General features: G+C 43.7%; 1 pseudogene; it reads left to right on the top strand.

The window, feature by feature from the left end:
- The first annotated feature begins 8,367 nt into the window (after nucleotides 1–8,367).
- The window catches only part of LOC119383806 (uncharacterized), a 58,080-nt pseudogene continuing 42,710 nt past the window's right edge, over nucleotides 8,368–23,737 (top strand).

Here is a 23,737-nt window from a genome sequence, read left to right as displayed (position 1 = left end):
AAAGACTATGAGGTGTTATTGTTTGGTTTTTGTTATTGTTATGTTATTTTTATGTCAGAAGAAAAAGCTAAGTTCCTGCGAAAAGCTCAGTGTAATGTACGGCGTTTACAGCCGCAAATTTCAAAACGCCGCTTACCCAGCATAGCCACATGTGGCACCTCCGGGCTACGACACTGGCTTCGACAAAGTCTAGTGGTTCTGTCGGGCGTGTTGCCACCTTAAGAAAGAAGGAAGGAAGAAACAAGCGGAAAGAATATAAGGTTAGTCAGTTCTTAGACCGGCTTGCTACCGTGTGCGGGGGGAAGGGGTAATGTGAATAAATGATGATAGGAAAGACATGTTACAAAAAGAAGGAGAGAAAGAAAAGGAAAGGATAATACGACATTCCTTAGAGTTCCTACCAGAAGTTTCGTCTGCATCAGTATGCTGTGATTCTAACACTAGACAGCTTCCCTGAAAAAGAGAGCAAGCGCATTGCTACTCGATCTCCTTTTTTATTTTATTTTTTGAGATGGCGCGAGCTGTAACATTAGGCGCGCAGATATCTGAAGATGACGGCGCAGACATCCACCAGAGGGCACGCCGTCCCACTTCGCTTCACCTTTTGTTGCACCGCAGATTATTTACAAAACAAGTGGCCCGCACCACACTTCACGTCGTTTGGAGTGTGGAGCAAAGACCTTACCGCCTCAGGCCGGGCTGATTTAGGAAAACTCAAGTGATGAACCTGTAACCGCCTCTCTAGTGCGTGTTAAGAGGGCACGCACTCTCAAATTCTTGCTCTCTATTCCACAGCATACCACCCACCTCATATCATCCTGGTTTGGGCACGTAATACCTCAGAAATTATTATGTCTCTATTTACCTTGTACTACACATGGACAAAGCTAATAGCGGAACACCGAGCTTTGCTGACGAGTTTTGAGAGATCTGCGGACGAAATTTTACTGGTATGGGAGCAATTTGCCAATCGCTTTCTTCTTCCGCCACACAGATCGTATTCGACGCGGCGACCTCTGGCGACCTAGGCAGCGCAAGTAGCAGTGGACGATATCAGCCTGAGCCACACGCCGTGTCCTCCCCCGGCAAGCTGCTCCTTCGAGGAGGACATGTGTAACTGGTACAATGCAGGGGACCGCAACAATGCGCAATGGTATCGACACCGAGGGGCAACCGTTTCCAATTTGACTGGCGTCGAGAAGGATCACACGCTAGGGCTCAAAAGATGGTAATGAAACCATTTTATATATAGGCTTTAGTCTTACAGGTATTTGAGGTTTTGGTTTACGCAGCCCGCAGAAAACGAAGTCGAATAGCTTACGGTATTGCATGCAATCACGTGTTTTATATGCCAGGCCGTCTATTAGAGTACCACGCCGCAATATTGGAGTGGTGATATTGAGGCCAACCACATTACTCGCATAATAGCAACACTACCTAGCACTGGCTGACATTGGCTACTACTGGCTAAATTATGGCTAATGGCGACTAGTGTTGCAGATTATTGTCTAAATATCACCAATGGCGGCTGATGCCGGATACAATTGTCTGATGTAGGAGGAATGATTATGTATGGCTTTGTGAGTGCTAATGTATACTAGGGTTGGCCTATTAGGTAAAATATGCATGATTCTGGCTACTGTCGGCTGTTCTGGCAGCTATATTTTCAGCATTCAGTCTCAATGCAATGATTTAGTTGTTGGCTGTTGCACTTGCACAGAAAGAACATCAGTTGGGTCTACTTGAACTTTAATAATTTTTCATCTCGCAAATATAATTGGAGCGACGCAACGTGACAGGTAATTGGTAATTGTTTTTCAGCTCTTCCTTGAAGCATTCATTCTTCAGTAAATTGATCTTCAAAAGCGCTTTGTTACGTTCTTTATTATACTTTGTTAGTGAGTTAAAATATCCTTATGATCACCGTACACGTTCCGCAGGCACTGTCGGGATATTTTTGGATGCATTCCTCGAGCTGCAGGCATCATTGAATATTTACGTTTCATGATCACAAACTTCTATTTGCAACAGTGAAGCGCACTAGGGAATCAAGGACACTACGGCCAGCAGCATCCTTGGTAGAATACCTTAACGCGTGATAGGATAAATCAATACATCGCATTGTAACTTTCATGCTCGCAATGCACTCGCATGGTTCGCTCGCTCAGGACATGTATTTTCAAGGCACCGGATGTAATGTTGAATCTGCGCGATTCACGATAAACGTTCCCATTCTTCTTACGATATTAGGATCACGAGAGTGTCAGAAGTAATTACCGACATTGAGTTGTGCAATTACATTTGACGAGTTCAGTGGAAAAGCTTAGATGTATGCTCTTTAAAAAATGGTGAATACAATGTTCAACAGACACTGCTCGGCGTTGCTTCTTCCTACTACTACTGACGAAACAATTCTGAAAGGTTTTCATTGGCACAATAGGAATAACCAGCTGAAATCACTAGACTGACGCTGAAATGTATCGTCAATTCTGTAAATATTTGTGAAACATACGAGGTAGCTTTCCAGTATCTAGCTCCACGGGGATAGTTTGGTGTGTGGGCAGCGTCTACAAGCACAATCTGATGGCTGGAGCTTGCCCGTAAGCTAGTATCTGGTCAAGCTTGTGAGACAAGTTCTGCCCAGAAGCACCTTCCTTTGGCCGCGAGTCGAGCCTTTTGGGACTGTGGAACACCTCGCTGAAAATGTAAAAAAATGCAAAAGTGCTCTCCGAATTCGCACTTTCTTCCCAACGAACACCTCTGACGAGTTCAATGACAAAGGTCTCTCCCGAGCACAAAGAGGGCTAGCTTCGCTGTGTTTCACTAGTATTTATACAACGCAAACTGCTAATAAGACAAAGATGAACTCGAAGATGTAAAACTCGAACTACTGCCACTCAGGAAATTTCTAGATTGTCTCGTCGGTCATTTGCTGAACTTTAGCAAACACTTGTGCGAAGGGCAATCTATAACGTAAAGAAATTTCACATCTTCAAATAAAAATACCTGCCTGAGCTTCAACAAGTTCCACCTGACAAGGTCAAGGTGTTGCTTTCTCCCGATAGCCTATATATTTACGGCGCTAACTCGTAATTGTCTTGATGCGCTCACTGAAGGTTTTGGGATGAACCAAACACTGCCTTAATGAAGCAGGAAGACTACGCAAATATACACATGCTCTGCTTCGACATTGTCATCGTCCAAATCGGTGGTACTGTGGCTACGGCGCTCGGCTGCTGACCGGAAACTCTCGGATTCGATTCCAGCCGCGGCAATCGCATTTCGGTGGAGGTAAAATGCTAGAAACCCGTATACTATGCGATCCCAGTGCAGCTTAAAAACACCAGATGGTCGAAATTTGCTGAGCAGTCCACTACGATGGGCCTCATATTTATAAGGTGGTTTTGGCACGTAAAAGCCCGGGTATTATTATTATTATTATTATTATTATTATTATTATTATTATTATTATTATTATTATTATTATTATGCACCCACCACTCAAACTAACACTCTGTATTTCACCAGAAAAACCAAGCTTTCCCAGAAAAATTGACAAAACGCCCAGATTTGCCGTCAAGCGAGGTGAATACGTTGGCTTGTACCATGACTTGTCGACGACAGATTGGTCACTGGTAACTGACACCCAATGTTGATGATCAAGTCGATCAGTTTACGGAACTTATCTTGATCAGCTTGCGCAAGTTCATTCCCCAGTATACACCTAATCATTGTAAATATCCCTCCTGGTTCTCATCAGAACTTATAAGTGCACTCAAACATAAAGATCGTGCACACAGCAAGTATAAATGTTCTCCATCAACTCATTTGAAGGAAGAATGCTGTCGTTTTCGTACTCTTTGCAAACACCTTTATAAACGGGATCACAGTCTATATCTTTCATTTTTAGATAAAAAGCGCGTCTGACAGACCGGCTGAGTTTTGGAAGTATGTGCGCAAACGGTCGAGCAAAAGTGGCGAGTCCTTCAGGATACTGGACCCAAATGTAGTAGAAGTTCAAGCAGTTGCAGACTGTTTTGCCATGCATTTCTCATCTGTTTATAAGTCTCCAGCCTCTGTAGCTAGTAACGGTCGACAGGTTAAGGCAGTTGGCACAGCTGATGCTGTGTCGCTAGATGAAGATTCCATTTCAGAATGCATTGAGCGCCTGAAACCATCCTTTTCAGCTGGCCCAGATGGCATCCCCTCTGCCATACTAAAAGCCTATGGCAGTATACTTGTACCAGTATTGACTACCATATTTAATAAGTGTCTGCATGCTTCAACTTCTCCTAGCATGTGGAAAACTGCTCGTGTTTTCCTAGTATTTAAGTCTGGCTCTAGAAGTGACGTCTCGAACTACCGCCCTATTTCCCTTCTTTGTGCCGCATCCAGAATCTCTGAGCTTGCTCTTCACAAAATATTGTCTTTTGATGTAAAAAATTCAGTGATTGTGAATCAGCATGGGTTTCTCGCTGGCCGCTCAACTGTCACTAATCTTGCCAGTTTCATGATGGAAGTCTCCACGCCTATTTCGCAGAGAGGACAGGTTGACGCTATTTACTGTGACCTCAGCAAAGCTTTTCACGCTGTCAGCCATTCGCTGCTTGTGGATAAATTTGCACACTTTGATGTTTATCCTTCAATTGTCAATCTCCTTCATAGCTATCTTCTTGATAGGTCATGTTATCTTGCCGTTAATGGCCAAACGTCCTCTTTGTATAAAGCTACTAGTGGGGTTCCTCGAGGGTCGATACTGGGCCCACTCCTCTTTTTAATTTATGTAAATCATGTTTATTCTGTCATTCGGAATTCTTCTTTCCTTTTGTATGCCGATGACTTAAAGATATTTAAGGAAATTCATTCAGTTATCAATTGTCGCTTGCAGCAATCTGATTTGTGTCCTTTTTCTAAATGGTGCAGGAGCATTAACCTCTCCCTAAATATTTCAAAAGCCAAGGTAATGAGTTTCACCCGAAAAACATCTAGTGTGCCATTTTTATATTCTGTCAATTCTGTGTCGTTGTGTAAGGTATGTGAGATCAATGACCTAGATGTTCTTTTTGATAGCACCTTGCACTTTTCTGCTCACGCTAAGCATGTTGCTTTGCGGGGTCTTCGCACCCTAGGCTGTGTTTGCAGAATGTCTAGAGAATTCCGTTCTCCTATGCCTTTCCGAAAATAGTACACCGTGCTATGTCTTCCTCAACTTGAGTATGAATCTGTGATCTGGAATGGCATTCCTAATTACAGCAGCAACGCCATTGAGCGAGTCCAGAAAAAATTCCAAAGCATTTACTACCATCGTTTCGCTAGAAATGACTCTGGATCTCGTTCTAAAGCGGCTGGATTATTATCATTGCCATCACTTTGCTGCCGACGAAATCGCGCTGATCTGTTATTTCTTCACAAGCTTGTGTATGGTATCATATCCTGCCCTGTACTGCTCAACTGTCTTAATTTCCAAATTCCACGTAACCTGACCAGAGAGAATAGACCTTTTCATGTAACCACCTGCCTCCGTGAACATTCGGCCATTGGCAGGATACAACGTCTTTACAATGCTAACTTTTTGGAGCTCGATGTTTTTCACAGCTCCCAGTCGTTGTTCTGCTCCGAGCTTTGCACTGTACTTACATAGCCTCGTACACTGTTGTCTTTTTTTTCCTGCGCATAGTTGTATATGTGCAATTTTATAACGTTTCTTATCCCTGATATTTTATTATTAATGTTGGCCTTTTGATTTTTGTTTTGTTTTACAGCGAAAGCTGTTATGAGATCATTTCACTGGCCGTTTTCCGCGCCGTAGTTGTCCGCCGCCGCCGGTGTCCGTAAGCAGTATTGCTCGAAATAAGAAAAAAAAAAAGGAAACAAGAAAAAATTCCAGGATGGAACGAGGTTCGAACCAGGGCCCTCTGCGTGGGAGCCCAGTATTCAACCTCTGAGCCATGCCGGTGCTTGAAACTGCTTTGCAAAAAGGTTCTATACAGGCTTCATGTCGGGAAGGAACCACATTAGCATATGCAATATAGCGTGGTAGAAGTGTGAAATAAGCACCAAGCGTCGCGCAACGTGAATTCTGTCACCAGGCGTCACACAATGCGAATTGCGCAACGAGTACGTTGTTGAATGCTTCCAACCCATTACAAATTAAGGGATCTGCCATAATTCTTCGTCGTCATCAGGCACAGCATCAACAAAGTGCGCATAATTGCTTACATGCCTTTAGCAGGTACCACGGCTCTCCGCAGAATGATGAAAAAGGGCACAGTTCCTGCTGCCTTACTTCTCAAAAATTACAATGATTTATAGCGCAGTGGGTTCCTCGCAAGTGCACTTGTATTGGTTGCCAAGGAAGCCCATAAGCGCATGATCCATTTCCTCGGACTCTCAGTAAAATTACAATGATTTATAGCGTAGTGGGTTCCTCGCAAATGCACTTGTATTGGTTGCCAAGGAAGCCCATAAGCGCATGATCCATTTCCTTGGGGTCTCAGTAAAGTTCTTGGCGCCCCCCCCCCGTCTCTCTCCCACGTCAACGTATGGTATACAGCATGACGGGAGAGGGAAATAGCGACCGGGCGTCACCCAATGCAAAAAACATAACTGGTGGGCGGTTTAAAACTTCCAACCCATTACAAAGGGCTGAGCCATAATTCTTCATTGTCATCAGTCGTCGCCTCAACAAAGTGCACCTAATGCCTTGCAGACGTGTAGCTGGTGCCTCGCTTCTCCGCAGAATAACGAATAATGGCTTAGTAGGTGCTTCCCAACTTCACAAAAATTGTGATTTATGGCGTAGTGGGTACCTTTCTAGTGTACTTGTATTGTAGCCCCAAGAGAGCTTACAACGGGCTCTAGAAACGCCGCTCTTCGAGCTTTCGCTGTGACTGTGCTACGGTTTCAGCGCAGGCCTGGCGTTTCTTTCGTGCGCGAGTACAGACCTTGCGGTTGTTCCTGAGCACGTTAAATAAACGTTTGATTGAATGATTGATCATTATTATTATTATTATTATTATTATTATTATTATTATTATTATTATTATTATTATTATGTTCATAATAGAATTGAATATAGTCATACAGAGAGAGCGAAAGGGAGAAAGCTCTTTAATGACAAGCAGAGGATTCTGCCGGCATATATGCAGGCGCCTACATGCTACTCCGTATTGGGGAGGGGATTGAGGACAGAAAGGCCCTAGGAGGAGTAGGGCAGGAAAGGAGGAGATATTATGATTGTGGTAAAGAAAAAATAAGGCCTTGCGGTTCCATGCCGCCAATTTCCCACAGAATGGGTGCTCTCACAAGCGACTATGAACTTCGTTCGCCTAGCACCAGGCCGGAAGTGCCATCGTCCCTATTTTACCGGTAGGTACCCGGCGGCAGCAATTCTCGGCCTCCCACAGCAGCGGCGGAGGCTACACCGCTGCGGTGGCTACATGACTGAGCATCCGCTTCCAATGCGGGAGGTACCGGGTTCGATTCCCATTGCCGACCGGGAACCCACCGGTTTTTCCAAAGGGGTAGAGGAGTACGCCTACCTGGCGCTCGGTTGTTAATACGTACCCACCTCGAAAGGTCGCCCCATAAGGTTATGTAAAAAGGCCCCTGGGCGCACCATAACCCACCATAGCCTTGGAGAAATAGTTGAGCATCCGCCGCTGCTGCGGGAGGCAGAGATTTGCTGCCGCCGGGTACCTACCAGTAATAGGGACAAGCGCACTTCCGGCCTGGTGCTCGGCAGAACGAAGTTCATAGTCGCTTGGGAGGGCACCCACCCTGTGGGAAATTGGCGGCATGGGACCACCAGACCTGAAAACAAGGGCATCTTTTTTTTTTTCTTTTTACATCAGCACCAGCGTAATGGTGCTGATGTAGGTTACGTTACAGTTTATCAATTCGGTTAATGTCATCCAGCAATCCGAACAGAAATTTTAAAATCTGACGTTGCTGAGAAGAAAAAGACGCAGGTTCAAGTATTTTTCCTAGATCTAGAAGTGCTTGGCAAGTTGAGCATATACTACTTTGCAGACAAGTTCCGTCTTCTCTGTATGCCTGGCTGGCAACCTAGCAAAATATGTTCTATTCATTATAAAGCACCACAGTTGTCACAGAATGGTATCGGTGTGATCAGCTACTGGACGCGTTGCATTGTAAGAAAACAAAAGTTAAAAGTGAAATGGGACTTAATTATACTGCTCCCATCCCGCCCAAGTAGAAATTGATGTTCCATTCTTGATATGTCACTACAAATTCGCGCCTGCCCGAGTGTCTATAAATTAAGTGCGGCTGCCTATTCTTTGTATCGTTGCTACTGTCTTCCATTTAGAGCCGTCAATATTGCTTCTTTTTTATTTTGCAGGATACTACCTCCTCCTCGACGCTGAAGACACGTCAGCAAGATCACTTGGAAGTGTGCAGAGTCAGGCTCTCACCTTAGGCCCTGCTGTGTGTTTAAGGATGTACTACATTATGAGGCAGAACTGTGAGTCTTCTTGCCAAGTGCTTTTTTTTCATTTTTTAGCATTTTCGTTATTCATTTATTTTGTTTCTAATTTGCCACTGATGTTGTGTAGCACGCCGCGTCTATTTTTGTTCATATCGGTTTTAGTTCTCTTCATCCTGATTGTGTTTCGTTCTGCAGTTGTAATGCATCATCATTATTTTACATTACCGCTCACTTTATCATCTCAGTGTTTTTTTATAATAATGAGAACTAACAGACAAATGTCATCTGTTTTTTTTTTTTACATGTCACACACTCCCCTCTCCAGTGTTTCAGTGATTATGAATAAGCAAAGGGAATAATAAATAAGAATAAATGCGTGTCAGTTTCTCCGCTCAAATTGTGAATTATATTTACACTATTTTGTTGTGTTGAACCTTGCCAGCTTCACTAAATTTCTAAAATATACGGAGTCTGGTTATTAGAAAAATACTGATCAAAACTTTTATGAATGATTTCTTAGCTAAAGAGGCGAGATGTCCTATTGATCCTGATAGGAATTTTGAAGGTACTTGTGAAGGTGAAGGCGTATTATTTTGATATTTGCAATTTTGTATGAAATCAATACTTACATCATGTCTACACTTGCAGCGGGAGCGTCGTTGAGTGTTGGATTTCTGGATGAGCGTCACTACTTGGACGGGCGAGCAACGACAGTGAAAGCCACCACACCGAACCAGTGGACTTTATTCCAAGTGGAAAGAACCGATCTCCCTCCCGTGTTCACAGTAAGCGGCGTAGTTGCCTAAGCACTGCATTTAGTGAACGTGAACCGGTCAACAGAATTCATCCGCGAAACCTCATAGCATGCAGTTAGTCGTGGTCGTTCGAAAAGGGTAAAAATTGTTCTATCGTTTCAATAAAGTTGCCGCCTCCGTTCATACTGGCACTACTACTACTGCTACTACCAATAATAATAATAATAATAATAATAATAATAATAATAATAATAATAAGAAGAAGAAGAAGAAGAAGAAGAAGAAGAAGAAGAAGAAATCGACATAATGAATACAATTAACACTTTTAGTAAGTAGCAATTTGTATCACGTATTCATTACATTTGTCCATGAACGATCCACTGTGGGACAGAAGCGCTTCTTGAACCTGACAACAAAAGCATTTCGAGGATGAGCCCAGTGTTCACAAAAGCGATTACGGACCTTCGGCTTGGCAGCGATTTCTGTTTATGCAAATCTGTTCGCGCAAAGCCGTAGTAAAAGTACATTTTTGGCGCGTTGTGCCATTGCACAACGTCAATATTGCGCAGTCACACTGTTCGCTCTTAATGTGATTTAGGTGGTTGCCACGCAAGAAACCTATGCGTTATTGTGAGTCACCATCCCGCAAACGTTTCCAAATCATACATGATTGGTGCATGTCCGTGTTAATATTTTTAAACAGCACCTGACCAGCTGTCTCTTCCCAACCTTCGCACGATAAAAATAGTATTTTGGCAGGTAAACGTTTTAAGTCACTTTTTTTTACTTAATCGTGAATGCATAATATACACTTGACTGCCATGGCAAACTAATATTAAGCATTGCCTTTGAGTTCATAACATGAACTGCCAGAAAGCATACGAGTTTTTAAACTATTCTTTACATTCCTATTTATGTCCAATCAGAATGCCGCTCTTCATACGGAGATTGCGCTGCAGAAATATTCCAGACCACGCTCAGTTTCATTTACGCATGCGAAAACAGTGCTCCATCTGCTAGGCGTTGAATTGTTTGCACTGTATGGACTACAGCGAATAGACCGTATTTCATCGTAATAAAGGTTTATTCACGGAGGATTGTCCTAAAGCACTGGTGTTTTTCGTGCACGAAACTATGGATTTTTAGTGACCCCATTCATATATAATATGGTGAAGTTGTCTGACGTGCTATACCACCGACGCTTTTTGAAAGATGACCAGCCAAACGTTATATACAGTGTTTTTAAAAGTATCGATTGTTACAACCAGCGTGCTTCCGAACGAGAAAAGATTATGCAGGACTTGGAGGCCAGGTCAACAGCTGCGCTGTTTTTATCTGTAAGCGACATTACCCATCCGCAGTGCGCTCGCACTGCTATGGCTTTAGAAAGAAAGGATACACTTTTTATGCGTCATGCATGAATCGCAAATGTAGAATTCATGCAATATAATTATGATGTGTTTATGCCTGTGTTGTTTGGGCGTAAGTTCATCGAAAGGAACTTAAAATTTTTCACATACGAAGCTAACGTCGCTTTGCCAGCCTACAGTACACTTGTCATCCCCACTAGCCTCTTTTTTAGTTTACGGCTAGACGAAAACCTCCCCTGATGATCGCCAGTTAAACATGCCTTGCGCGAGCTGATTCAATTTTACGACCGTAAAATTGCTGTTTTCCTCACTTGTTATCGAGAACAGAAAATTTCTATCACTGAGGTAGACCTGGCCGTTCTCATAACAGCAAGTATAGGCTTGAGCGATGTCAAGTATTTACGTTAGAAAATCTCACATTGGATGTCATATCAAGCTTAGTCGCTATGGAGTCAATTTCTGAAGGAACAACGAATATGCCTCTCACCTTTTTTTCTGAAAACTTTTTGCTGCTGCGACTGACGACGAAATTCAGCCTCTTTTTTTTTCGTTTGCAATGGGGCACCCATGAACGTGTGCTTCAACGAGCCCTTCTGTTGCACAGGTTATAATTACTGGCCGGACCCAAGATGGTAGCAGTGATGTCGTCATTGATGACATCAACGTGCGCCCCGGCAAGTGCGAAAAGGCCCAGCCTGACACAGAAGCCCCCACACATGGTACGTGGGCAATTCCACGGAGCACAGTGACTGCAAGCGTAGTTTTTTTAAGTAGGAGGCTAGCTATTTCTGAATTCATAATGCGGAATCGTACTAAAATTGCAATGCGAGCTAGTTCACAGATGTTTGTCTTGCTCACTGTGCAGCATTAAGAGAAATAGAGACAAAGAACAAAATGCACAGGACAGCGCATGTGTAGTTCTTCAATTCAGTGTTGCGTGTTTCTGTAAGCGGTGCAGGATCGAGAAAGGAGAAATCGTGTGGAGCTGAAGAACGGAAAGATGAACATTCGAAAACATTGCATTTCAGTGAAAACAATAATTTAGTTTTTTGTCACAAAACGAAACGATGAGCAACTTCTTACATCTTCCGTGTTACGAGTTAGCCCTTTCTTTGCAGCTCCATCACCCTTGTGCTTTTAACGCTGCGCCCGTCTGACACTGTTAATCTGACCGAATCTCACTGCTTGCCTTAGTTGACAAACTAAGCATGTGCATGAACGTGCAAGTGCAGAAATCTGATATATGCAAAATCAGTCAATCTCAACTCTAATAACCCGCACTTATGTGTTATTACACGAAGTAAATGTGGCATGTATACTACGATCACAAGTGTTGATCACACCTCTATTCTTTTTCCTGACCAATGTTCCATATTTAGCGAAGCAGGGCAGCTGGGAGGGGACTTGAGCAGCAGTCTGAGACAAACCTTTCTCCGGCTCTGCTGGTTTCAGTCATCTAGAAGCCGAAAAATGGGGTTCATAATTTTTGCCTCATATTTGATGGTGCCTTAAGTGAAAACAGTGAGTTCGGATGGTAGTTTTGCACATCGAGCAGACTGTCGGTATAGTCTCATGCCTCTAATATTTCTGAGACAACTACAAGGAAATGCATTGAACGGAAGGCCTGCATGAAACGTTGATTTCGTTTTTGGTATGGGCACGGGCAAAATTTCCAATATATCGATCTCATATATGCAAGCATGAAGCCTCTTTTTTTCTGAGTAAAGCAGCGATGTGCAGCAACTGTGTGTACCCTGGAAGCTTGCATCAAGCATGTGGCCAGATAAGACCTAGCACTTTCAGGAAACTCATTTTTACTTCCGCAATTTCTTTTTTTCAGCAACCACCACTCTAGATAACCCTGCTACGTTGCCAGCCTCCGAGCGAATGCCGTCAACGCAAGCAGCTCCATCAGGTAATAAAAATGTTTACCGGTCCTTTATCTGGCGTGTTACAGCATGCAATAAAATAAGACGTGCATGCTGTTATCGTTCCAGATGAGCAGCTTCATTTTCTACAGTCTCTTTCATGACGTCGCTACCACACCCGTGTAGGCATGTAATCGCATGACACTCTTTACAAATTGTCGTGTCCCTCTTTACGGAAAAAAGAATAACCCCGCGCGATGTGCACAGTGGCCCAAACGCGCTATTTGTGTTTCATGTATCAAAAACGCGGTGATCTCTTTATAAAACTACCATCTATTTGGGGCACTTAGCTCAATGGATTGGTGAACCCGCTTCATAATGAATATTTGTACATTACCCACCAAGCACGGACAATCGGAGTTTTTATTTAGAGGAGCGATGGATTGGGCTAGTTGGCGGCTGTCCGTTGTTTTTTCTTGTGCGGCGTACCTAGAGGAGAAAGGGGACAGAGACACGAGAACAAAGATTAGTACAGAAGTACACGTTGCTGGGATAGTCGGTTCAAGCACAAACCACAAAAGTATGGCTGTTTGCGCTAGGAAATAACAAGGGACCTCTTGACCCCTCACTCGTTATTTCCTTGCGCAAAAACAGCCATACTTTTGTGCCTTGTAATTGAAAAGAATAGTACGCATGAAGAAACATTTTTAAATCTACAGCATTTCTTGGTGAACCATAGGCGTTTTGATCGTTTCCGTCCGTCCGTCCATCGATCCACCCATCCATCTATCCATCCATCTATCCACTATCCATCAATCCAGCCTTCCATCCATCGACGTCTTGGTTCTCTCGTTGTCGCTTCATTGACTTGGCAAACAGAATAATAAGCGACGCTGTTATTAGCATGCCATGCACGACATGCCCGCCATGAAATACTTGGCAAGATGAGGTAGTGGTAGTTTCACTACCTTGTAATGCAACGGAGTATGGATCACACTACGTGCATGCATCACAACAACGAACGACTGGCCCGGATATGAACGGCATGACATGCATGTTATATGTACACGTCTGACACACATGGTATGATGCGCATGTCGTGAAGCCGTCGTGATCGCTTTTAGCGTAACAAAGTATACGAAAATGCACGTGCATACGCGATAGACTTCTGTGGATGTATGGCACAACGTTAATGGCATACTAGAATAGACGTAACTGCACTCATCTCTTTGGCAGGGTTATATCAATTTACAGTGCAGACAGATTAAAACGCGAAATGTTAGGGCTAAGCAATGCACGCGATTTCGTTAACACCCTGTTCAATTCGGGTCGCATCGGCATAATTTCGACTCCAACATTTACACGAGAACCAAAATTACATTCAGCGACCAAATTCATTCTAACTACATGTTGCGCTAATCGCGAGCACTTGCGCACACTAATCGTTATAACAAATGCTTTAATGTCACGTTTCAATCCGTGGCGAACTGTACGTCACATAGCATAAGTGGCATACCATTAATGACATTACACAAATTCATTGCTTGTTCATTTGGCTGATACTGGCTAACCGCTAGCGAAGTTGGCTAGCGCTTGATAACGTTTAACTGTTAGTCTTAACTAGAGCTAGCTAATGTTGGTTAGTGTTAACTACCGACGTTAACGCTGGCTAAGTGCAGCCTAGTGTACTTATGCTGGCTACTGCTCGCTGATCGCACACTATCGGCTAGTTTATGCTTATTTTGGCTAGAGGTGGCTGGTTGAACTTCCGGGGGAGCACTTATTGCCGCTTTACGGAATGCTCAGAAAATGTGCTTAAAAATAGAACTAGAAGGAAATTCATGTTTCTGGATCAAGCTGAAAGTTATATATATTACATGGCCATATATTTAACTTAAAACAATGGTAAATTAATGTTAGGACAATTAATGAAAATTGATTGAATAAATTCACAGAAAGAACACATGCTTTTCTTGTAAGTAGCTGGGATCCTTGCGGCACCTGACGGAGCAGATCTCAACCACGCGCCTATTTCTGCGTGCGCTCTGAGATCCGCTTCGGCAGCGCGACGAAAAACAATGTTAAAGACGAATGCCGATGTGTGGGAGCCACTACCAGACATCTAAGTGAAGGATTAGCGCGGCTCCCAGTTTTTAACTACGGGCTAGTGCTGGCTAGCGTTTGCTAGCTTTGGGCAACTGCTAGTTACAGTTGCCATTGCTGGACACTACATAAGCAGAACTGTTAGCCACAAGGCTAGCTGGCGTACTCAAGAGCACAAATTTGGATATTGTGTATGATCTGTTCGTTCACACTGAACTCACGATATTACAGAAAGATCTACTGCACCCACAGAAGAGGTTACCTGGGAATCGACAACGAGTGAAGGTCCGGCTACTTCACAGCCGATACCTGCAATGGTGTGCAAACGTGGCGAGTATAAATGCCGGGCCGAAGACACTTGCATTCCAGGGTCACTGCTTTGCGATGGGGTTAATGACTGTCTGGACGGACTGGACGAGAAGTGCGGTAAGGTTTTTTCTGAAGTCCTTTTCTACGGTGGTTTCTCTCAGCATATTGTGCCGGAAATGTCACGCTATAAAATTGTTATTCGTTCAAATTAAGACATGGGTAATGAAGAGCGTACAAATTAAGCTCCGTTTATTCAGATCCTGCTAATCAAGCTTTGCTTTTTTAAGGTGTTGCGAATGACAACATAGCTAATTAGGAGTTCTTTAAATTAAGACATGCTAATTAAGCCTTTGCTTATTGATACCCTGCTACTAATACCTTGTTAATTGAGAACTTCTTATTGAGATCTTGCTAATTAAGACCCCGCTAATTAAGACATTTCTCTCTCCTGTTTGGGCCAACTGCGCTGTTCTTTCAGGCTTAGCGCCACTAATGCGAAGCAGCCTTATTTTTTCTGTTACTGAAAGGAACAGTACAACCATCGATTCATTGATCGTAAACTATAACCATCGAAACATAAATTCAGCTCAAAGAATATATGTAGTTTGTCATTTCGATATCTCTGCTGTCGCATTACGTTTGCCTCGATTTTCACGTACACTGTTCCGTCGACACGAACAAGGAAATCGCTCGTGAAACACACTTTGAATACCCCGAGTGGGCTTAAGGAAGCAGCATTAGCATTCAACCGTGCCCCAACAACGCACAGTCCTACCTTCCTCCGCATGTACTCAGGGTACTGGGAACGGTATTCTGATACAAAATATGAAGGTACTGTTAAATGGATAAACCAGCGGGAAACACGAACGACAGAGAAGTAATACGACGAAGTAGGCTGGTTTTTATCCAATTCGACATGTACGAACTAGCCCAGTCCATCGCCTTGATGTACTGTTAATATCTCCACTTATATTGGGGCGCAGAGAATAACCATTGTGTTTTAACACAGGTCGACTTTCTCGCGGTCTTAAGATTCCAGTCTCTAATGATGAGGAACTAGAAGAGCAATTAGATTTTTAACAGCATAGCTAGGTGAGCTAGTTAGTATGAAGTTAAACTCTCGTCTTAGAGCCAACCATTCACTTATGGCCTTGCTTTTCAGACTTGTACACCCTTTCGTATTTTCAGTAGAAAAATTTGTTCTCCCTGTGTTTTTTTCTTAACATACAGGAAGCGAAGCACAGTGCAAAGAAAACGATTTTTTCTGTGTTACTCGCTCTCCAAGTGCATGCCTGCCACGTTCTATGCTCTGCGATGGTCAGGAAGACTGCGTTGGTGGTTCAGATGAGGCTTTGTGCGGAGGTAAGCAAGCAAAAAAAAAGAGGGAGTTTAAAAAACGGAAATATGCAGAAGAGAAATTAGTTTTTCTGTATGTGCGTGTCGAAGTCCTGAAATTACAAAAGAAATAAATAAATCGGCTTCACGGCTGCTAATAATGTTATCGACGTTATCCTGCAAGCAACGTATTAGCACATTATATTGCTAAACGCATCGTTACTAACCATTTTCAACTGTAAAATTGATAGTAATATTGATTCGGACTGTTCACAACTGTACATGTAAATAAACCTGGGGAAAGTTGCGTCTTATCGCATTTGTAGAGTTATTCAGTTCGTTTATCAGCATGCACAGCTTTGATTGCTCTCGCTTGGGCTGTAAGTACCAAATCATGCAATGACATCGCCATAACAACTTCTCGCGTAATAACGTACGAAAAGAGCCCATTAGCAGGTTCACATGCATAAGTGTTTTGATGTTGCGTGTTTTAGGTTAGCAACAACTCGGCACTATATATACGGGGCGACTTTACTGAAAGAACAGTCGACACATAAGGACATTCACTCAACGTAGATACCCTTGATACATGCGACAATTTTTTTTCGCAGGCATGTTGTAACCAATGTACCCTGCATTAAACAAGAATAAAGGCGCATAAAGAGAGGACCAAGTATGTCGGGTCACATGACCTATGCTCCATGCGATATCTATGTTTACGTGGCTGGAGGCCTCTAACAAAATTAATTTTTGTGTACCTGCACCCGCATTTTGTTCTCGCCGTACGGTGGTCACAGTGAGATTGACATTTGAAAAACTAATATTAACTTCGACAGATACAGATGTATTTAGCTGTAATAAGTTTTACATCAAGAAATATTCATGCTTCCTATCGGCGAAAAATATATGAGAAAGCTTTGGTATAGTGGGCAAATAACTCCTCTTCGCAACGAATTGCACTTTTTAGACAAGTTTTGATAACTCAAATAGGTTGTCATTCTGTTACTGTGATTGTCAATGTGACTCGCGCATGCGCGTGAAGCTACCTGGAATGCAATGTTCTTTCCAATAAAACAGTTGTTAGTTTGGCACCAGTCCTGTCATTTCTTGTCCTTGTTCCTTTGTGCCTCCAAATTTTTGTCAGACCATGCTCCAGAAATGTGGCCGTGTCAAAGAATTGAACAGCAAAAGAGTGAACTTGATGCCTCAACACAATATACTTGCACGAGTCAAGCAGTGTGGATAATTATCAGAGCTTATGCTGCAGATCGTGGCGCGTATCAAGATGTTCTTGATATTATTCTTTTTGCAAGCACTTTTAGAAATTCGTATGTATTGCATTGTAGAGCTTCAACGAGTATAAGGGGCCACTGCATTGGAAACCTTGTGAGTTGTAAGAGACAGTAAGTCGCTTTGAAGTTCATATGCACAATTTTGTTTTAGTTTCAATATCTTTTCGCTTTTCTTTTATCTGTAATCCTGCATTCACTATGAAATTGAGAATATTGCTTGCGCACTGTCTTTTGCATGTCCGTTCATTTGGAACTACTGTCTCTTGGCTATGATTCGTTACCCATGGACGACAGATGGTGGACTTCAACAGTAATGCCGACCTCGCTTACAGATACTTTTGATTGAGTAATGTTTTTCCGTGAGTCGAAGGCAGTGCTCCTCGATTGTGGCGACCCTAATATTCGTGCACATCTGTGACTTCACTTCGCTTTCTTTGCTCCTATTTACGCAGCATGCCCGGCGTATTTCTGCCAGAATGCTGGTACATGCCAATGGACGGCATTAGCTCGAAGTCCCAAGTGTGAATGTCGACGCGGCTACAAGGGCGTTCGCTGTCAGACGACAGCCAAGATCGATGCAGAGAACAACCTGACAGGAAAAGGTATGTTTGCAAGAAAATAATAAACACACAATATTCGCGTTCCCTAGCACAATTGAATGCATAGCTCGGATAAGTCTGATTACGTAGCTTTCGAACCACGAATACCTGAACGAAGAAGAGCTGTAACCAGTTATTTTTTTTTGTGAGACTCCTAAGTGTTCCCAGAAGCACGTATGAAAATTCAGAGAGGTGTCGAAAGCGGTTGACGCATACAGCCCATGTCCCATATCTTTCGTTCCAGTCTCTTCAGACGTCACGCATTTCGACCATAAACAAACTAAGAGAACTCTCTTAAGGTTTATTGTATTCCGAAACTGCAATAACACTTTCTCAAAAACAAATTATTTTATATAAAAAGAAAACCACGAGTACATTTCGTACAGCAGTGGAGTTCAGTGAAAGATGGAGGGTTGAAATATTGAGAATTCATTAAACAGGAAATTTCGCTGGAGCCAAAGTTTCGAAATGGGTGTTTGTCCTGACGAAGAGAAGCCCTCTTAGAAACTTTGGCTCCCGCGACATCTCCTATTCAATAACTTCTCATCGTAGAGAGCTTTCTTTGCAACATGTGACCCGACCTAAACACTTTCACTGAAGTTCTCGCACAAAAATTCAGGAGAGCGTAGTTTCGCTCTCTCGAATCCTAACGTAAATTGCCCTGTCATTTTACAGAAACTAGTTTAGCAGCAGCTTATGCTATTATTTGTTGCTCCTTATTGGGTCGTTATGTAAGCAGCAGGGTAGTGCAAGCACTTTTGCCTATAACCAAAGGAAACACATAGAAGAATTTGTGGCTAATGTGCGCCCGTTTGGCAAGGTTAAAATGGGCAATACCTTTTTGTGCAAAGTGCACTTAGCGCTGCCACCATTAATCATATATTTCCCAATGAAATCCTACAGAAGCACTACCGTGATAAAGAAATGTTTTATAATATAAGCTTAAGCGTCCTGTCCTTTCGCTTTGTCATTCCAGCGTCCGGATCTGCTGGAGCTGTTGCCACTGGCGTTATAGTAGCCTTTGCTATTATTATCATAGCCGTAGTGGCCGCAATCATCGTAATGAGAAGGCGACGAATGGTGAGGTGAGTAACGTTTTACAGCGGAGCTGCTAGAACACCGTTGAAATGATCGCGGCGTTCGCAGCTTCGCCTAGCGGGTGTGTGCCGCAGAAATTGGGCAAGGTCCTGTGCCCCTCCAGTCCACTAAAAATGATGAAGCTGTCAACAACTAGCCTATTTGGTATAGACTCTTTGCTTGCCTGTAAGATCCCGTCTTTGAGCGTGAGTAACGGCTACAAGTACGACCCACTTCCGCCGTCTTTGCCTTGCCCAACCACAATGAGGTTGACGAACGACTCATTTATGCTCGCCTATACCCTTTTGAGTAAACGTAGGCTGACTCATTGAAGTGGACAATATAGGATACGGGGACAAAATGTGAATGTGCCCATAAACTTTGAGTATACTGCGAACTGCCTTCCCAGACATTTGACTTCCTGCCATGAATATTTTTTTTCTAAAAAGAAAATAACCTGTCAATTTGCAGCCACACTGCAGTGTCTGAACTTTTATTGTAGAACATAACTTTGGTTTTTTGGTTTTTATGCTATTTTATTTTCGTTCTTTCTCCTACTTATCCGCTACAAATCCTCGAACCGTCTCTTACTGAGCTCTGTTGCATACATGTATCCTAAAACTAAACGTTTCATGTAGGCTAGTGCCGAAAGATACACACAGGTTGATATATTCACATTCAATTACAACTTTCTCATTTTCTTGACTTTCTCACAGCAAGTGCACTCGTCTACTTTACTGAATTTTGCTTTATAAATACGCATTTTAAGGCTACCTGGCCTTGTATCTATACGTAAAGCACTTCGGATTTTCATAAAATGCCTCTGTCCTGATTTCTCTGGAGCATCCGCGGTGATTACTCTGACATGAATAGCGGGAAGAACGGCAGGGCGTACTTAAGAAGGCGCACACAGTGTGTGTCGTCTACTATGCGTCCTGTCGTTTTTTTTTCGCGCTATTTGCTTTCCCATGTATAACTAACAACTATCCGCGCTTTTTTTGGTTACGCAGAGCAATTAATTTTTTTTCCATCGCTGCCACCCAATAAACCTGCTCTGCCTCTGGCTTTACGCTTATAATATAGCTCTCTTTGTTGCCTTATTGGCTAGACTGTCAGCTGCATATTGGCAAGTGAGCCTTCTGGTCGTTTCACCACTGTGATTCAACGCTCTTCCTATGCAAAGACATGTACACTCTTTTTTCTGTCCATATCATCTTTTTCATCTTCCTTAGTTTCTTTTTTCACCTAATTTTGTTCTGAACTCCTCTCACATCAAAGCCTGCCCAGTCCATATCGCCTTGTGTAATCTCAATTATAGCCTTCTCGTGAGCGCCCAATGCGAGGCGTGGTGGAGTCATTTGATTCAATGTCAGTGCAGACTGCATGTACCTTTTACTTCTAACGAACCAGTGATTTTTATAACAAAAGTTCTAAAACCGTCACATCTTTCCTCACGCCTCTAATCACTTCGTACCAAATATCAGCGTCATAGCACTGTGTTTCAATGCTTCAGCTTTCTCATTTCCCTTTGGAGCCATGGACTATTCCCTTACATTCATATCTATTGCCCTGGTTCACACATACGCCGGAATACTTATACTTGCGTACTCTAGGTATTTCGTGCAGCTTAATGATACCGCCTGTTCATAGCTGTCGTTAAAACACATCAATCACCTATGCTGGCGTGCATCATAACATCGTTGTTGTGGCTTGTTGCACGATGAAATTAATAAACACTTATGAAATAATGAAATAATATTTTAATAGAAATTAACTTATTTAGTTATTCACTTATTTATTAGCTCATTGCCCTACCTTATTGTCGAATTTAATCGTCTATCTGAAAACGCTTGCCCTAAGGCAGATTTTCTTCAAGAACACCTGTTTTCTAGCACCAGCCGTAATGGCAATGCACGTCTTCGTTTTGTTGACTTGCGCAACTCCATTCAACTGCCTCCTGAGATTGCTAGGAAAAGAACACCTATTACTATTCAGATTATGCTATGCTAGTGACGATCTGCGTATCTTATAAGCAGATCAATTGCGAGCCATTGTTTCTGTAGTGAAAGCTTTTCATGCCACTGTTTTAGCAATAGTTTATCAACGTACAGTTGGAGATAACGTATGACTTAGCGGTCAGTTTGTTTAGTGATTGTACATTGGAACCTTCTTTTTTCAGAAACTCCCCAGTCTGCATCGACAATCCATCGTACGATGCTTCCGCTGATGAAACAAGTAAGCAGCGTTTTATTTTTTTTTCTGTCACTAACAGCTACATCGGAACTTTTAATGATCTTTCCCCCCAATGCGTTGCATGAGTAGTCTGCGTCTATATTACATATACATGAAACTATCGGCTTGCACAATAGAGTGGCGCCACTTTAGCGCCATGTAGGCGTAGTGAGACTTTGTGAATACACCTACATCTAATTATTGACGTGTCGGCAAGGAACGTAGCTCCAATATTTGTGCAAAAATATTGCTTATTACAATTGCTACTGATTCTGTCTGATACAATATCACGCTTTACGCCACATTATTTTCAGTATGTTTTCATTCGCTATGGCTAACCCAACTCTTCCTCATCTCTTTCTTCAACACAGGACTCGTCAACTGATAGGCCACGTGACAGCGCCAAATACAGCGCCGAATTGACGCAATCAACTTGCATGTCTGTATAAAATAGGCTGCGGATATTCAGCATTTGGACTGTTCATACTGTGTTTTCGCGAGTTTCTTCATGCTGAGAATAAAATAAAACTGACTGTGAAACCCATCGTTTCTGACATGCACACATTCGCTACCTGCATAGTATAATAAGGAACCTATAGACATAGGAGGTGGCAGTAAAGACATTCCTTCTAAACGTGTGCGGTTGGAGGGAAATGTGGTCATCAATAGGTAACATATCATTTCAGCTTGCGAAGTTATTTTCTTACTGGGAAAAACAGTCTTCATGAGGCAACTACCGCTACCGCGTGAAAAACATATTCAAAAACATATTGAAAGCATTCAGCAACAATGTATATTTTGTTGGGGTGCTCACACCCGCTGTAACATTGTTTTTACATCATGGCACTCGCGAGTCCTGCGAGCCGGCTTAACCGCGGGATAGATTGGCGTAGTTAGCGTAGTCGCCGCCCCGCGAGGGATGGCGCTGCGGTGGCGCCGCCTGGCGGCAGGGTTACGTGGTCCCATACGGAATAGCGTTCGTTCTCTTAGCCCTGGGTGCTGCTTGTGGACGGTCGGCACGCGTGTGAGGACCGCGGGGCGCTTCCGCGGCTCGTCACAACAGACTCCCTTGCTGTGGTGAGTCGAACGTCGGCGATGCCGCACTCGAGTCACATTGTGTGTTACGTTGTGTGTGTGTGTGTATGTGTGTGCGTGTGTGTGTGTGTGTGTGCGTGTTTTAATGACATTTTATTATCTTTATTTGTCGCGTTACCATAGTTTCTATGATTCTGCTGGCGGGCTCGGTGCTGTGTAAAAGGTGATAATAAATGTCCATATTGCCACGGTGGAGTCTGCGACTTCAAGAATTCGACATTACTGTCGTTTACAAGTCCGGAAGAAAACACCCTCACGCCGACTGCTTGTATCGCGCCCCCGTTGACCCGCCGCCGCAGGAGGACCAGGACGATGACTGCTTCTTGGGAACCAAAAGTGCCGACGACTACGCTCACCGACAGCGAGCCGACCCGGAACTCAGGGACCATGTGGAGTACCTCGAGGGAGGGACCGACGTTGTTCCGAAGGTATTCAAGCGTGGACTGCGAAACGGCGCTGTCCTGAAGAAGAATTTCTTGCCCCTTCGAGCCCACTACCTTCTCGTGGTGCCTTCAGCATTGCGACCAGATGTCCTCCAGGCCCTACATGACGACCCGACGGCTGGGCACCTCGGTGTTTCTCGACGATGGCAAGAATACAGGAAAAGTACTACTGGCCGCGCCTTGCCGCCGACGTCGCTCGTTACGTAAGGACATGCCGAGACTGCCAGCGACGCAAACACCGCCAACAAGACCTGCAGGCTTTCTTCAGCCGATCGAACCACCTCGCCGACCGTTCCAGCAAATCGGGATCCGTTCCCGACGTCGACGTGCGGAAATAAGTGGATAATTGTAGCTACCGACTACTTCACCCACTACGCCGAAACGAGGGCCCTACCTCGAGGCAGTGCCGCCGAGATGGCGAAGTTCTTCGCTGAGGACATCGTCCTGCGTCATGGCGCACCAGATGTCCTCATCATCGACAGAGGTACGGCCTTTACTGCCGAGCTAACGCAAGCGATCTTGAGATAAAGTCAGACAAGCTACCGCCGGACCACCGCCTACCACCCACAGACCAATGGCCTCACGGTGCGTCTAAACATGCTGGCCATGTACGTCGACGTCGAGCACAAGACGTGGTATTGCATCCTTCCGTACGTGACCTTCGCATACAACCAAGAAACGATGCAGATGACGCCATACAAGTTCGTCTACGGAAGGAGCCCGACAACGACGCCGCTCGACGCAATGGTACCAACCGCCACCGACGAAGACGAACTCGACGTCGCCGCTTACTTGCAACGCGCCGAAGAA

The sequence above is a fragment of the Rhipicephalus sanguineus genome, chromosome 2 (assembly GCF_013339695.2).
Source record: "Rhipicephalus sanguineus isolate Rsan-2018 chromosome 2, BIME_Rsan_1.4, whole genome shotgun sequence".
NCBI classification, from domain to species: Eukaryota; Metazoa; Arthropoda; class Arachnida; order Ixodida; family Ixodidae; genus Rhipicephalus; species Rhipicephalus sanguineus.
This window is presented reverse-complemented; position numbering and strand designations above follow the sequence as displayed.